At 43.7% G+C, this 17,532-nt stretch overlaps 1 protein-coding gene across 1 annotated transcript in view; it reads left to right on the forward strand.

The window, feature by feature from the left end:
* LOC147019285 (uncharacterized) overlaps window positions 1–17,532 on the forward strand; it is a 75,134-nt gene that overhangs the window by 54,699 nt on the left and 2,903 nt on the right. The window contains exons 8-10 of the transcript XR_015062726.1: window positions 4,673–4,738; window positions 5,582–5,721; window positions 5,940–6,064. The gene's annotated coding sequence lies outside the window, so the exon portion shown is untranslated. The remainder of the gene's footprint in view (window positions 1–4,672; window positions 4,739–5,581; window positions 5,722–5,939; window positions 6,065–17,532) is intronic.

Below are 17,532 nucleotides of genomic sequence, written 5' to 3' on the forward strand. Positions count from 1 at the left end.
ATGGTGCTGGGAAAGGAGGCTCAGGAGATTTGTGCAACATTTTTCTGCAACACCTCCATCCTTGCATCGCTGTTTACCTCCAAAAGAAAATAGATTAGCAAGTAATGGAACTTTATTGGCTAGGAGAGTTGGGAAAGATGATTTGTACACAGATTGCTGATGTTTCTGGAATGAGATGTTCATTCAAAGATTGCCCATGTAGCCTGTTTTAAAAATTCATAAATGTTGAGTGTTGTTTTAAAAAAAAAACAACTGTGGAATGTCGATACATTTTTATCATGATGGGTTTGGGGGTGATAAAATAAATAAATTGATGATGACTCAAACTTGATATTAAAATAAAATAAAATGTACTCAAATACGATATGAGGTTTTAAGTATGTATCCATTTGGAATTAACATAATTATATTTCTCCTCTGTATGGAAAGATCACCTGTATATTAAATGTGTAAATAGGTTGAACTTTGCCAATAAGTTGAATATAAAGAAGAATTGCCTGTCATGTAAAGCTATCTAAATTTTTTTTTTTTTTTTATAAAAGACACAAACAAGTTGGAATGTGGATTTTAGAAAATGTCCAGATGTATCCACTAAGCTCTAGTTGCTTCAAGATAATATATCTTCCAGTTTTGGGAGAAGCAGACTGACTTTTTAACCTACATAGGATGGAAACTTGTTTTAATGGCCATTAGAGTTGGCGTTTGACGTCATTCCAGCATTCTATACGATTAATATGTCTGGATTTGAATATGTGTTCCAACCATTTAAGCAGGAGCTGTCAAAGAAGACTGAAGATAATGCTTCAGTCACATCTGGCTCGGCGGCCGGAGGGTTATAAAAAATCTACGGCCACTAGCAATTATAGGGCGGCCGCAGTATTTCTACGGTCACACAATGTAGCAGTCATATGTTTTTATTTTTCGGGTAGCCCCACGGGATATTTAGAAATTGTGGAAACCGAAAACGTGGGGGAGCCGTACGGTCTTTGATTTTATGTCGCACGGTGACCTTAGGGCGTCCCTGCGGCGGCCATAGAATTTTCAAGGCAGACGCAAGGTAGCCTCAAGGTGCCCGCAAGGCCACCGCAGGGGGGGGGCCCTAAGGCGAACGTGCGGACAGACAGACGGTAACGAGTGGGTATATATACCAGTTCTTTTTCATATGTATATCATATCTCGTATCTGTCATATAGATTGTGGACCAGGTTATATACAGATGGTGCTGGTTGTTCCTCAATGGTTGATTGTTCCTTTCCCCTTGTCCTTGGTTGATCGCATCTTTGGAGGCATGGTGATGTGTCTGGTCTGAGCTGCTGGTGAAATGTGATGATGTGTGTGGCAAACACCTATACTCCGATCTCTAACGGTAGCGCACGGTGGACGCACGGTCGACACAGACTGCCATGGAGGCAGGACACACGGCGGGCGTAGGGGAACCGTGCATCGACCCTGCGTTGCCCGCAAGTAGTCACACAGACTGCAAGGCCACCTTACGGTGAACACAGGGACGCCTTAGGACTACCCTACGGCGACAGTGGAAATAGTGCGGCTGCCGTAATTTTTGGGGGGTTGGCAAAATTCATTTTTCATTGATAAGAGCCTACGGCAGCTGCACGAATAACGCAAGCCCACCGTACGCCCTACATACAGTCGACGTGGAACACATCTACGTCATGGCTACGACTTGTCAAATTGCTACGGCCAACCTAGAAATGAAAAAAGTTATAACTCCGTGCTATAATTCCACGGAGACCCCTACGGCCTGTAAAAGATAGCCATACGGCATAGGGCCACCCTGAGGCCACCTCAGAAACTCTGCGGCCACCGCACGTTTCTGTCAATTCAGGGGGGGGGGGTACGGCCGCCGTATCCTTGCCGTAGAGCAAATGTGACTGAGGACTTAGGCTTCACCTGGAGGATGTCAAGACCGACAAACTGGCGCCAGTGGCAGAGATGATAAAAAAACTGTCTTACTGAAAACTATATAAGGACTAAGATTCTCCCTTTGTATTTGAGATTTCTGGCGTGCGTTTGTCTGTTCAGAATCTCCTATGTGCACATAATAAATGTAAATAAATAACCCTAACAGCTAAATTGTACTGACGTTGTGTAACTGTATCTGCAGTGTTCAGTGAAACACAGCTCTTTGTCATTTTAAACGCTGGTGCCACAGTTTGTCAGGTCGATGTATTTCCAGGTGAAAATCATTTTCAGCTTTTGTGCAGCAATCAGCCTAATTTTGAAGGATTGTCGGATATATTTCAAGACCAGATGTGTAAAATCTCTCTCAGTACAGAACGACATCAAAACTGAAATCATTTGGGCACATTGATGGATCACATACAATTTATGGTATGGAAGGGGAAAAGTTCAATCTGCTTCTTTAACAGACTAGTGAATTGTATATAATATGAAGCAATCATATTTTAGTGAATACATCTGGGCATTTCCTTAGACCAGCATTCCAGTTGAGTTGCAGTGTCAGCTGTGCAGCCATTTGAGGTAATGGATGGGGAACATACACCAGAAACATACTTAACTAGATACCACCAGGATTTGCAGGAGGGAGACAGGTTTGAGACTTCAGACTTGAGACTCGAAAGATGTTGTTTTCTGGCTCTCCTGAGGGTAGACACACACTTGTTCTGAGCTTTATGGAAGGAACTGAGAATGCCTTCAGTTAGATTTGCCTTCCATGAGGCAAGGGCAAGTTGTTTCTGGACATCTGCCTCACCACAAGCTTCAGTGTACCATGGGTGGGAAGGAAGGATAGGGCAACTAAAGATGAGATGGGATAAATCTATGCATGAGAGAGAGAGAGAGCAAGTTTCTTTGAAAGAATTCCCAGGACGAGTTGATGTTGGAGGAAGTAGAGATGGGAGACCAGTCTAAAAGTTTGATGGCTGCTTGACGTCCCTGCCAGTCGGCCTCAGTGAAATGCCAGACTCGACGTTGTTGAGGTGTTTCTCTAATAACAGCCAGAGAGATGTCTACTTTGACAAGCATGTGGTCAGATGAACCAATTGGAGCAGGAGAAGAACAGCAGATATTTTCAAGGAAATTGGTCAAAATCAGATCCATAAGAGATGGATCAAGACGGTTGATATCCGGGTCGGGAAGTTGACAGATTTTCCGTCCCAATGAGTCGTAGAAGTCTTTTTCTGAAGTTGCATGGCAGATGAAGGGTACCCACACCCAGCCAACTAGCATGATGACAATTGAAGTCACCACATATGAGGAAGAGAGTTGGGATGAGAGGATAGATGTTGGTCCATGTTTTCGGAGAGCGAGATGGAAATGGTGTCAACACTGTTTGGTGGACGGTACATCACACATATAAACATGAGGTGGGATTGGAGAGGAAGCCGTAGCCAGAGGTACAGTATTCCTTGGGATGTGGGGGAGTGAGGTCGGTGCATGGAGAGTGAGGAATAGTCTTTGATGAAGAGAGCAACTCCGCTGCCAGGACGAGGCTCATGTCTGTCATACTGGAGGAGGGAGTCGGGGGATGTATTGAAGGAGGAAATTTCTGTTCAGCAGATTTTGTCTGGTTTGTCATTGGCAATCTGAATGGAAAGATCTGTACTCTACATTGCTTGTTGTGCCTTTATTTGTACTTCAAAAAAAAGACTTGAATGACTTTTTTTTTAAATGGTAGGACAGCCAATTGGGCAAGTGCAGGTTTTGCGAGGTAGAAAAAGAAAGCACGACCCATCTCTTATCGGGATGTGAAAAAAACTGTCAGAGCAGCTGTACACATAAAGGCACAACAAGCAATGTTGGCAAATTCACTGGCACATCTGCAGAAATTTCAATATCCCAGTTTCACAAAAGTCATGGAAAGATGAATGAAAAGCAATCATTGAAGACAAGGACATAATGATCATGTACAACCTGATGATCCCATCCAGCGTGAACAGGGAAAACAAACAACTGTGACCAGACATAGGAATCAGATACAAAAAGGAAAATAAGGCATTGCTCATTGAGGTTTCAGTACCCAGTGAAAAAACTTATAGGGAGGGCATGGCGATTGTGAATATGATCGCTCTGAAGATATCTTTTTGACCACATAGCAGTCATAACCAACATGGCAACCGTATATACATATACATATATATATATATATATATATATATATATATATATATATTCTAATTTTAAAGTGTGGGTGTGGAGTCAGGCAAACTATCCAACCATTGGGTGCAATGGAATGTCACACACAGACACACAGACACACACACACACACACACACACACACACACACACACACACACACACACACACACACACACACACACACACAGTAAGCATACAGGCAGCTACAATACATGTAAAGCTAATGGAGTTTCAAGTTGTATTTTCTGAGGGATAAGTTATAAACAGAGGTTGAAACTGTACAAGAATTTAGTGAGGTTTCACCTTAAATATTCTGCAAAATTTTGGTTACCACATCTGCAGAAGGACATGGCTGCCACAGAGAGGGTTCAGCATCGGGCTGCTCCATTGATTCCTGTGTTGTACTAAACTATGAGGAGCGGCTGAAGGAGACTTTATAGATCAGAAAGGAGTTCATGACATGGGTATCTGGTATAGACGTTGTTAGGAATAAAATCTTTCAAAAAAATAAGTGCAGACACTTTTGTGTTTTTCTTTTCTTTTTTCCAACAGTTCAGACAGTGACAGGACCAGCTGCCACATCCTGAGAGTATAAAGAAGAGCGAAGACTGTAATCAAGTAAGTTTTTCAGCAGAACACTCAAATATGAGTTAATGCATGGGAATGGTCTACCTGGAAGGGTTTTGGTCACATTAACAGTAGTCCTATTTAAATTTGAAACGTATAGGAACAGAAACTAGGGATGGTTGGGTATGTATGTGTCTTGTATGTGAATAAATGGCAGGAATGGCAGGCAGGAATGGTAGTAGGTGGTTTGGGTATGAATGGGTAGTTCCATACGTGGAGATACTGCAATATTTCTGAAAGGACATTAGGGTTGCAACATTAGGCCAGGGCCCTGATAAGTTGCAGGTCCAGTGGTCCTACTTTATTATTTTTCCGTGTGGCTGTCATGGGTTTATTCGCATTTTAATTCATTTTCTCAGCAGCTGTTGGTCCGATTGACACAAAATTTTCAACATAGTGTGCGTCTACTCATGTAGAATGTTGTGGTGATAATTATGATGTCAGAATGATGCGGCCACCATGTTGGAAAAAGGAAAACCTTGGACCGAACATCTCCGAAACCGCTGCATTGAAAAAAATTGAAACATGGTGTGTAATCAAGCACTCCCCACGGGAATAAGTGTTGTTCACCATGACGTCATCGGTGCCTTCATTATGACATCATTCAACAAGTACAACGCTTTATCTGATCAGTTTGAAAATTATTGAGGGTTATCTGGGGATAAATTGGTCAACAGAAAAAATATTGATGACCTCATCGATCACTTGTTTCAGGTCAGGTATGGGAGCATGCGCCGAAGCAGCACGTCGCTGTGTTCACTTTGCGCCGGTACTCCGAGGGCCTCCGTCTGGCCATCCCCCAAGTGTTTGATGAACTTTGCTTTTTATGCTCAGGATGGAAAACTCCGGTTTTAATTAACAGCGATGATTGAAGATTACAAGATGATAAGGATATGAGAGTTCATAATGGTGCTGATCCGAGTGATCTGATGGTGAAGAATGCTCTCCTGAATAAGGCAGGTCAGAAGAAGGAGGTAAGAGCTGAGGTGGTTGAGATTGAGGAATGGTTGCAGCAGGGGTTGATGAGAATGGTGGAACATGGGAGGCAAGAATTTGGGTGGATAAAGAAATGGATATATGAAAGAAATGAGAAATATTGTTTCGAAGGAAGTGAGAGGAAATGAGGAGTGGATGTTTGAGGAGTTGTTTGGGAGTATCACGATGTTTGATGAACTTTCCTTTTTATGGTCAGGATGGAAAACTCCGGTTTCAATTGACAGCGATGTTTGAAGATGACAAGATGGTAAGGATGTGAGAGTTCGTGATGGTGCGGATTCGAGTGATGTGGTGGTGAAGAATGCTCTCCTGGAGAAGAAGGTAAGTCGGAATTGGGAGTAAAGAGCTGAGGTGGATTAGATTGAGGAACGGTTGCAGAAGAACGGTGCAGCATGAGAGGGCAAGGTTATGTTTGGGTGAAACATGATTGATGGGTAAAGGCATGTTTGAGGGAAAGTAAGAGGATGGTTGAAAGGGAGGTAAGAGGACGTATGTAAAGGTGGTGGGACAGATGCAGCAAGGAGCTTGGAGACTGGGTAGGGTGTACAGGTCATTCATTTCATATGCTACACATAGCTGCTGATTTGCATCATTGTTGAGTGTGGCTGTGCCCCCTATATGTTGGAGCATGGATTTTGAATTTTGCCAGTGTGCTAGTGATTGCAATCCTACACTTCGTGAAGGGGAGATCTTTAACATCTATTGACAAATGGCAGCATATGGGAACCCCACGTTAACATCACTCTGAGGAACGGTGCACACGTTGACACCTCAAAACACCGTGGTCACAGTTTATAGCTGGGCCGAGATTCAAACGTTGGCTAGAAACCTGAGAGGTGTGTGCATACTTCCAAACTGTCATGTCAGCCTGGTGTGCAGGTGATGACATTGAAATGGCAAGAGATTTGAAAGATGTATCCCATGGTGTTGTTTCCTATTGTGGGCAACATATGTGCTTCCATCACCAGCAAACTTTAGGGTGTGGGGTTTGAGGCAGGGGAAGAGCTTCTTTTGGAGTAGTGGTTAGGAGAACATTGCAGCATGCAATGAGTGTGTGCTCAGTAGTAGAAAGCTACAGGTGGTGGCACGATGAAGTGCTTGTGGCAGTTGTGATGGAGGAGGAGGAGGAGGATGTTGGTGGTGGTGGTGATGGTGGTGGTGGTGGAGAGGTACATTTTGTGAGAGAGGGCCAGGTTATGAGAGATTTGAGGGAAGAGGAGGAAGGTTGAAGGAAGAGACTTGGTAAATGTTCATGATTGGAAAGTGGTGGCAGACTTGAAACAGCATTCGGTCTTCCTGGAGAAGATCTGAATGACAAGATTGTGGACTGACATTCTCATGGCTGTTGTAATAATGCAGGTTGTATTGGGGGAGTTATTAATGCCTTGGGAGGGTACAATGGATGGGGTACATGAGAGGAAGAGGGGAAAATACAGTGAGGTGGAGGTGCAGCAGGTGCAGGCAGTCGTGACGGTGCACTGGGTGCAGGCAGTGGTGGTGCAGCAGGTGCATGCAGTGGTGGAGGTGCACCTGGTGCAGGCAGTAGTGGTTTAGCAGGTGTCGGGAGTGGTGTAGGTGCAGCAATAGAAATTGGTTGAGATGAGGTATGGGAAACGTTTTTGTGGGTGATGAGACAATAAAATATGTAGATTCTTCATTCTGCAGGAAGGATCGGAGACAGGGTTTTCACAGATGCCAACCCTCCCGATTTCATCGGGAGGCTTCCGAAAATTCACCCAAACTCCCGCCCTTACGATCACTATCCTTATCCTCCCGAAATTTTGATATTTTTGCACTGTTCACTAATCAGAATGTACTAGTATGAGAATTGAATGAAAAGCATCGTCTGCTACGTATAGCATGTGGTAACTCCATAACGTTCGCTGCTACCAAATTGTACGTAAAAAATTGCAAATTCAAATGAGGAGCAGCGAAACATTGGGTCTGGATCTCGCTTATGCGATCATGCACTGAGATTTAGTGCATGCGGTATGTGTGCAATACAGTGCATGCGGTATGTATGCACAGTGTATATGCATGCGATACGCTCACTGCATGCAGCTGTGTTTAACAGCTGCTAGAGTTCTACGAGTCGCGCTGCAGCTGTGGAACATTGACTTTGAAGTTACCGATGCTTCAAGCCCTCGATGTTGATTACGAAATGGCAGAAAAGAAGCTTACGAAGACCAAGAAATGGTCTCAGAAGTACAAGACCGAATACAGTCTCCAATACCCGTGTATTCGAAAGTCTGAAAGAGGAATTCATCATGCGTATTGTACAGTATGCAGCGTTGATATTTCAGTTGAGCACGGAGGTCGCGATGATATTCGGAAGCACGTTGGAAGCAAACGGCACACAGACATTGCAAAGGAGAGATCTTCGAGCACGAGTACCGGTACACTTCTGAATTATTTCACCAAAACAAGGGACAAGCGAGGAAGAGGATGTTACCCGAGCGGAACTTCTCTTTAGTGGATTTATTGTGGAACATAACTTGCCCATATCAGTCTCAGATCATGCTGGACCTCTATTTCAAAAGATGTTTCCAGATTCAAAAGTTGCTTCAAAGTATGGATGTGCAAGAACAAAAACTTCAGCAATAATTGGTGAGTTGTCAAATGTTACTGCTTCATCTATTGCCGATATTGCTAGACTAGCTCCATTTAGCCTAGCTACAGACGGTAGCAATGACAGTGGTGAGGCCCAGCTATATCCTGTCCTGATTTCGTACTATGACAACAGTGCTGGGATTGTGAAGCAAGGTTTGCTAAGTTTGCCTGCGTGCAAACAAGATTCCACTGGAGAAAACATTTTCAAACTGCTTGATCATGAGTTCAGTGACAGGAAAATTCCGTGGGAAATTGTGTTTCCTTTTGTGCTGATAATGCCTCTGTCATGGTGGGCAAGCACAAAGGAGTCGCTGCTTATATCCACAAACAAAATCCAGAGTGCTACATCATGGGATGCCCTTGCCATATGATGCACAATACGGCCAAGAAGGCGGCTCAGGCCTTACCCATTGAATTAGATGACTTTCTCATCGATATTTACTACTACTTGGACAAAAGTAGTAAACGCGTCAAAGGAGTGAAAGCACTGCAAGAACTCTGTGATGCCCCGACGCACAAGATTCTGAAGCATGTCGCAACAAGGTGGCTGTCCCTTGGTCAGTGCCTAGACAGGCTGATTGAACAGTGGGAGCCACTTCGCCTCTTCTTCAAAGAAGTACGAAGAAAAATGCAACCAACTGTAGCCAAGACTCTAACAACGAGCAAGAAGGACGGCACTGTATCTCTGCCAGTACTGGCACTGCAGGATCAAGCACTAGTGGAGCAGCATTCACCACTACCACTGCAGTATCTGCTGCGAAGAAGACAGCAGGGACAGCACCAAAACCAATGCTGAGAGCAGGTAGCATCACCGGCCCTTCATCACGTTCATCTACAAAGCAGATCCCTTCAGAGTCGAGAAAGACTGTGATAGTCCCATCTACAGGCAAAGAAGGACCCAAGTTAAGTTCTGCTTTTGCCAAATCACTTGATAGAAGCTCAGCAAAACCTTCGAATCAGAGTCTTCTTCCTTGGCTGCACCTACCTCAAGCTCTCTCCTCAAACGTAAAATTGGATCTGGTACTACGAGTCTGACCTCTTCTGCTGGCAGTAAACGCAAGTGTGATCGCCCTGCGGCTAAGTGTACTACGAGTTCTACAACTAAAAGCGCATCTTCCTCAAACACTGTGCAGGAATCTAGAGAAAAACGTGTCAACAGGATGTTCTTGTCTCCACAAACAAAACTCCATTGTTTCTTCCTTCGATATGCTAACAAGCTTTTTGAGAAGGGGAATCTTCTGCTCCAAAGAGACGAACCCTGTATTCATCTCCTGCACGGAGAATTGAATGGTCTTCTGAAAGATATCTTCGTACGGTTTTGAAACCATCGGTGTCATCGGTTGCTCTGGTAAATGTACCCTTCTCTGACAGAAATCATCAGAAGAATGATGAGGACCTCATGATTGGGAACGATGCCAAACTGTATATAAGGGAACAAAGGAGTCTCAAGAAATCCACCTTCACTCTGAGTGAGTCAGACATCCAAGGTTTCTTCAGTGCAGTTCGCTCATATTATGTGAAAGCCTGCAATTACATCTTCAAAACCTGGCCGCTAGATGATGAATTAGCCAAGCATGCTCAGGTGCTGGATGTTAAGCTACACCAAGAAGTGGGGTTTGACTGTGTGGAGTTTTTCATCAAGAAATTCCCCTGTCTGTTCAGTGGCGGTGATAGTGACATAGACAGTCTTGAGAGTGAATTCGCTCACTACCAGGCAGACGCCTCCATAGCTACAATTGCTACTGAGACAGTGAGATTGGATGAGCAGTGGCATCGGATTTCACAGCTCACAGATCCCTGCACTGGTGCCAAGAAGTATCCTAATTTGAGCAAAGTGATGAAGGGAATCTTGGTCATTCCTCATTCGAACGCATCATGTGAGCGGGCACTCAGTCTTGTACGGAAGAATCATACTGAATTTCGTCCCAATTTGAGTGTCAAAACCCTGGAAGCTCTCTTAATTGAAAAACTAGCTCATAGCACCCCTTGCTACCAGAGAGAATACAGCAAAGACATAATCAGAAGGGCTAAAAGAGCCACACAGCTGTCACTCAGCAAAGCTGCCATGGAAAAAGCAAGCAGCAGTAGTACCAGCCAGTAAGGTAAGAAAAATATTGCTTCTTTTGTGCTTTTTGTTAATCTTTGATTGTCCCCTAACTTACTAATATTAACATACATGTAACATTAAAAAGTGCACAATTTTCCCCTTTTTTTGTTCAAAAAGTGGGAATTCTTAACATGTTAAATGCTCCAAAATAGGGCTCAGAGGGCACTAGAGAGCGTCTAGAACCCCAGAGCTTCCAGGGCCCTAAGGCGGGCCCTGGACCCCGCCGCAAGGGTCAAGCGCTCCGCGCTCGAGATGTGCGGTTCGCGCACATTATTTGGTGTCGCTTGCAAATCCTCCCTAATTCTGATTTCCAAAAGTTGGCATCTCTGGGTTTTGTGCAGTTTTGAAGGAGCAGGAGTTTGGGACATTGAAGGAAGGGTAAACTACATTGTATCGGGTCACGGCAGGAAGAAGTTGGTTGTGGAACACCTCGGAGCGAATGATGGAGGGAAAGTTTACTCAGAGGTTTTGAAAAATAGATACAGGATATTGGGTAAGCAGCTGAAAACAAAGGGTTGTGAGGTCATGTTTTCTGGGGATTCCCCCAAGATTAGGAAACAATACAGAAATGATGAGCAGAGCGATATATATCAACCAATGGCTGGAAGAATAGTGTAGGGAAGAAGGTTTTACATTTAGGAAGCAGTGAGAATCATTTAGGGGACAAAGAGAGTGTTTCCAGAATGATGGCCGTATATTAAATAGAAAGGGAGCAGCAAGGTTTGCAGTGGGAATTGAGGAAGGAACTTGGGCTTTTTCTTAGGTCAGTGGAGGGAGGGGAAGCAATAAAGGAAGAAACTGATGAAGTGATTGTGATGAGTAAGGCCAGGCAAGAAAATAGAATTTCAGGAAGGGAAAAGTTAAATATATTCCATACCATTGCCAGAAGTTTAAATAATAAGATGGAAGAGCTTGAGGCCAAAGTGGATCGCGAGGAGTACGATATTGTTGCAATGAGTGAGACATGGTTTAAGGAGGAGAGTAACTGGAGGACAGGATTAGAAAGCTACAAGATCTATCGGTGTGATCGGAAGGACAGAATAGGAGGAGGAGGAGGAGGAAGAGGAGGAGCAATCTGGGTAAAGGACAGCATTGCATCAAGAGAAAGGGGTGACATTAAGGAAGGGATTAATGTCACAGATTCTGTATGGGTAGAGATTAGATATTGAAAAAACAGTAAGATACTGGTAGGATGCTTTTGTAGGGCTGTGGGTGGGAAGGAAGAGGAGGAAGGAGGAGTACATGATGAATTCAAAAGGGCATGTGGTCAGGGAAGAGTATTGATTATGGGGGATTTTAACTTGCCAGGGATAGAGTGGGTCCAGGAACAGGGAAAGAGAAGAGCAGATGAGGATTTTCGAGATTTAGTCCAGGATTGCTTTTTAACCCAGTTTGTGGATAAGCCCACGAGGGATGAGTGCAGTGTTTGACCTCCTTTTAAGTAACGATCCCAATATGGTGGAGGAGTTGGATGTCGGCCAGCATTTAGGAGCAAGTGACCATAACATTGTGTGTGCAAATATTCTGTTAAGGGTTAGAGTTCAGGATAGTAAAGTAAGGTGATTAGATTTCAGGAAGATAAACCTAGAACGTATGGGGAGAGAATTGGGTGATGTAGATTGGGAGACTCTAACAACAGGACAACCAGCATCAGAAAAATGGGAAACCTTCAAGGACCAAATGTGGAGAGTGCAGAGTAAGTACATTCCAATGAGGTGTAAAACTTGAAGCAGAAAGACACCAGGGTGGTTGAGCAGTGAGATATGTAACAATATTAAGGAGAAACAGAACGGATTTATTAGGTTTAAAATATCAGGACTGGAGTTAGATTTATATCACTATCGGAGTAAACAGACGCAAGTTCAGAAAATAACTCAGCAAGCCAAAAGAGAGTATGAGGACATGGCTAAGAAGATTAAACATCATAGCAAGGCTTTCTTTAAGTATATCAGGGGAAAAGAACAGGTTAGGACCAGTGTGGGCCCATTGAGGAGTAGCACTGGGAGAGTGTTAGTGATGAAAGTGAGACGGCAGGCTTATTAAACAGGTATTTTTCTTCAAGTTTTACACAAGAACAGTCAGGAGCATTGCCAATAGGTGAGAGTATCTATCGAGGAGGTGAGGAAGGCTTTTACAGAAGATCCTGGTTGGAGTAGACTGTAGAGGAAGTAAAGGAACAGCGAGATAATCTTAGAGAAGATAAGGCTCTGGATCCAGATAATATGCACCTGAAAGTATTGATGGAGGTGGCTGGGCAGGTAAGCAAGATATTTACCTGGGCAGGTAAGCGAGCGAGATATTTTCAATAGTTCCCTGGAATTAGGACAGGTTGGATCCTGGACTGGAGAATTGGAGGATTGGAGAGTAGCAAATGTAACACTATTATTTAAGAAAGGATCCAGAGAAGAAATGGGAAACTATAGACCTGTTAGTTTGACTTCAGTTGTGGGGAAGGTGTTGGAGACATTCATTAAAGACCGGATGAGGAACCATTTAAATAAATACAAACAAATTAAAGGTAGTCAGCATGGGTTTAGCAAAGGTAGTTACTGTCTAACAAATCTTTTAGAGTTCTATGAAGCAGTGTCTGATTTGGTGGATGAGGGAAAGGCAGTGAACATTGTATAATCTCGAATGGAAGAAGGCATTTGATAAGGTACCACATCAGAGGTTGTTAGCCAAAGTGAGGGCTTGTGGAGTGGCTGGTTAGGTAGCTAATTGGTTTGCAAACTGGCTTAGTGATAGGAAGCAAAGAGTGGTTGTGAGTGGGAGGATGTCTTGCTGGGAGGATGCAAGTCGTGGGGTACCTCAGGGATCAGTACTCAGACGATTACTCTTCATTATTTACATCATTAATTTTGATAGTGGGGTGAAGAGTAGGCTTTCCAAATTTGCAGATGACACAATGCTTGGAGGTAAGGTGGATAGTAGAGGGGGTGGTGATCAGATTCAGGAAAGTATTTTTGCGGGCCGGCGGGGTCGAGTGAGAAGACCACGAGGTGGGGGAAAGCTACGTCGATTCCCACCAGACTCCCCGGAATTGTAGGCCATCGCTCACGGATAATTCCGTGACCCGGCGGATCGCTTAACCGACTGTGGATGCTTATAACTCAACCGCGTGACCTTGGGTCCTCCTGTCCAGAATCAGGTTACCTAATTAACCACGCAGTTTCACCACCGGGGAACCACGCCCTCGGTACTCCTTGTCCGAACCGGATCACTCTACCAACTACGGATCACCTTTCCGGATCGGATGCAGCCGAGCGGCACTGCCAAGGACGTACTGGCTAGAAGGAACAGATTGTTGGGAATAAAGACCCGGCTAAACTTAGATCCGAACCATGCTGGACCAATGGAGGAAAAGACAAAGGCGAGCTGGGAACATTTCTACAATTATTATTTATTTACAATAAGCGAGGAAAAGCATGTGGCACAACAAAAGGTTTATTGGGGATGTAATGCAGGGAAAGATGAGAGAGGTATGGGGTGCGACAATTATACAAGCAATTTACAAAAGCAGACACAGTGCAGACTTGACGCGAGATTAATAAAAGCAACAATCACAACAATAAAAGATCTCATTCAGGCTTATCTAACGGACAGGCGCAAAATACACTCAGACAAACACTCAGACAAAATAAACCCAAATGAAAGGCAAAGGACTTTTGCAGCCAGGGAGGGAGGGAGTTGAGGTCACAGTTTTTGGTACCTGAGCGTTTCGTGGCAAGGGATGCTCCGTGGTGCGGCACCCACCAAAAACTGTGCAGTTCGGTCCACAGCCGCACGTGTGGTAATCGTGACTGCAGCAGAAGCTTGAGTGGAGGAGAGCGGAGTCCAAAATGGCGAGAGTTGAGCAGTAGCAGGACCAGACAAGAGGTTTGGTCAAGGTTGTGTCGGTGGGGACCAGTAGACTGGCTGTCGAGATGAGTCGTAAGCAGAGCCAAGCAGCCGGAACACCTTCGCAACAACTCCTTCAATTCCCTTTCGCACTTCTCCTTCCAACGGCCTCCCACAACAACAACAACAACAACAACAACAACAACAACAACAACCTTCCCATCCAACGACACCCTTCCCATTCAACTCAATACCTTCGCATCCAACAACTCCGACCGACTTCTTCCTTTCCATCCACCCCAACTTCGCCCCAACTCTGAGGATTGCTTCGTACTTTATAGATCACGGAGCTCGGGGAGGAGCCATGGCGAAACCGATGTCATCGTCCGATCCGAGCATCCCGATTGGACCGGGCCTTCATGTGGTCCGCCTTTCTGGGCGGGGTTTCGGCCAGACGCTAGTTTGGCCCACCCATGCCGCGTGGGTCTGGGTTTGGGAAGGTGGATGGCGATGCGGCTTCCATAGCGAACGTCGGGATTTTGCCTCAGAAAACGAGACTCCGGATACAGCGGGTAGACAGTGGTACGCTGTAGCCAGCGAAACGAGGGTCACAAGCAAGATGAATTTGTCTCAGAAAAAGGAGGGAATAAAATAAAAGGGGAAAAATGATTTATTAATCCTAACTAATAGCCCATCGCAACGCACTCCCTGCTATCCCGCTAGACAAAAGGTAGGGATCTATCTGCGCGTATATTAATGGAATAACTGACTCAGGACAACTGTATGTTGTATGCATACGGTTCCAAGAACCGTAACAGTATTGATACGTGCATAGATTAGGCAAAAGATTGGCAAATGGGATTTAACCTAAGCAAGTTAAGGTGTTGGGGATTGGAACGAACAATGAAAAATGAGATTACAGGATGTAAGGGGTAATTTTGGAGCATGGTACACAGGAGAAGGATCTGGGGGTGGTAATAGATATGGGCGGTAAGCAGGCAGCACAGTGCCAGGTAGCTATAGGTAAAGCAAATAGGGTTTTAGGTTGTATTTGGAGGGGGATCAATTATAAATCAAAAGAGGTGGTGTTAACATTGTACAGGAATTTAGTGAGGGCCACATCTAGAATATTGTGTGCAACTTTGGTCACCACAACGAAGGATGGACATAGATGCCAAGGAGAGGGTTCAGCGCAGGGTTACGAGATTGATTCTGGGCCTTGCTAGACTCAGTTATGAGGAGCGGCTGAAAGAGACAGGGATTTATACACTAGAAAGGAGGCGGTTATGAGATATGATAGAGATAATTAAGATAATGAAAGGTGTAGATAAAATAACTGAGATGAATTATTCAACAGAATAGACAGTGATAGGACCAGGGGCCATAACCTGATGGGAAAGAAGAGGAGAGTTACAATGGTAGTAAGGGAGGAGACTTTTACTCAAAGTGTAGTTAATGCATGGAATGGCCTCCCTGGAAAGGTAGTGGCAGCAGAAAAAGTAGATAAGTTTAAATTAGAATCAGATAGGTACCTGGAAGTTATGGAGATGGAGGGGTATGGGGATGTTGATAAGACTTTTAGGTAGTTTGAGCATTGATGGGTGATTGTGTGCATGTGTACGGAGTGCTGTTGGTGGGGGGTCTTGTCAAGGGGTGTTGTGTGGTTGGTGTTTTTTAATCAAGCTCATGCCTGCCCCCTCCCGTGAGAGAAGAAAAAATATATCTTTATTAAAATAATAAAAATACAAAAACAGCAAAAACTTATAATATATAGATAACTAAAAAAAACACAAAAACTCTTGAAATAAATAAATAAATTTTGCGTTATCTTTGGATCTTGTGTTGATAAATTAGTGTGGTATTGATGTCGTGCAGGCATGTTGGCTGAATGGCCTCCACCTGTGTCTGATTTCATTGTATTTCCTTGTATTTCATCAATGGAAATGACACTTCACAAATATCATCTCACACTATTGCTGCATCTAGTGTAAAAATGATGACGTCATAGGTCGCATCGTTTGGCAGCCTTCTTGGATAGAAAAACGCACCTTATCCGATTAACACGAAACTTCACAAATATGATCCCCTACCCAATTAGAGGCAGGATGTAAATTTATGATGTCATAAGTCATGTGGTTCGGCAGCCAAATTGGATCGAAAATAAAAACTTTTTTTTTTCCAGAACGGCTTACTAAATCAATCCAAAACTCCACACACGATTTACATGACTTGGAGAATTTGGGGTATACATTTTAATGGCATGGTCACATGGTCTGGCAGAAATTGGTTTTTTGAAGAATAAACCTTTAAAACTCTTCTCCAGAACCGCTTGACAGATCGATCGGAAACTTCACACTCATGTTCCCCAATACTTTTGGGATACCAGTGTTCACAAATAATTGATAGGTCACATGGTCTGACAGTCATATTGGATTGAACGAAAATGTTTAAAAAAATATTTCTCATGAACTGCTTCATCAATCGACATGACACTTCACAGTTGTGATCCAGGGAAGATTATGTTTGAAATTTCAACCTGATCGGACGCATGGTTTGGCAGCCAGAATTATTGAAGTTTTTGAATCTGGGTTTTTTTTTGTTTTGTTTTTATATGCTTCCGCCGATGAAGTTGCCGGAGGCGTAATGCTTTCAAGTTGTCCGTCCGGCTGTCCGTCCTTGAAGTTTTTTTTTTTACCACGATAACCTAAGAATGGCTGAAGGGATCCAAGTCAAACTTGGTACAAGGATATTTAATGATGTAAAGGTGAAATGATTAGATTTTGGGATCAAACGGTCAAAGGTCATGTTCGGTAAAAATTATGTTACCATGAAAACTTTTGAACCAGTGATGGGATTTTGACCAAACTTGGTATAAGTATACCGTATGATGCAAATATTAACTGATTAGATGACATGTGGCATCAAGAGGTCAAAGGTCAGATTCCATGATAGGTTTTTGTTATCACGATAACTTAAAAACACCTGAAGGGATTTAAATCAAACTTCATATAAGTGTGTATATAATCAATACCAATAAATGTGTGTATGTCAGTGTGTGTCTCCTCCATAACTCCAAAACCATAAAACCGAGCAGCCTGAAACTTTGCAAGCATACTAAGAAAACTCCAAGGAAGTGCAAGAGTGAAAATTGGGTGTTTGGGTTCATTAAAACATACCTTTTGAAGATAATTAACGGCCATATTTAATTATATCCTTCATCAGTTGCATCCTCGGC

Source organism: Eptatretus burgeri, chromosome 10 (genome assembly GCF_056783735.1).
Source record: "Eptatretus burgeri isolate ZD-2024b chromosome 10, Ebu_testis_v1, whole genome shotgun sequence".
In the NCBI taxonomy this organism is placed as follows: Eukaryota; Metazoa; Chordata; class Myxini; order Myxiniformes; family Myxinidae; genus Eptatretus; species Eptatretus burgeri.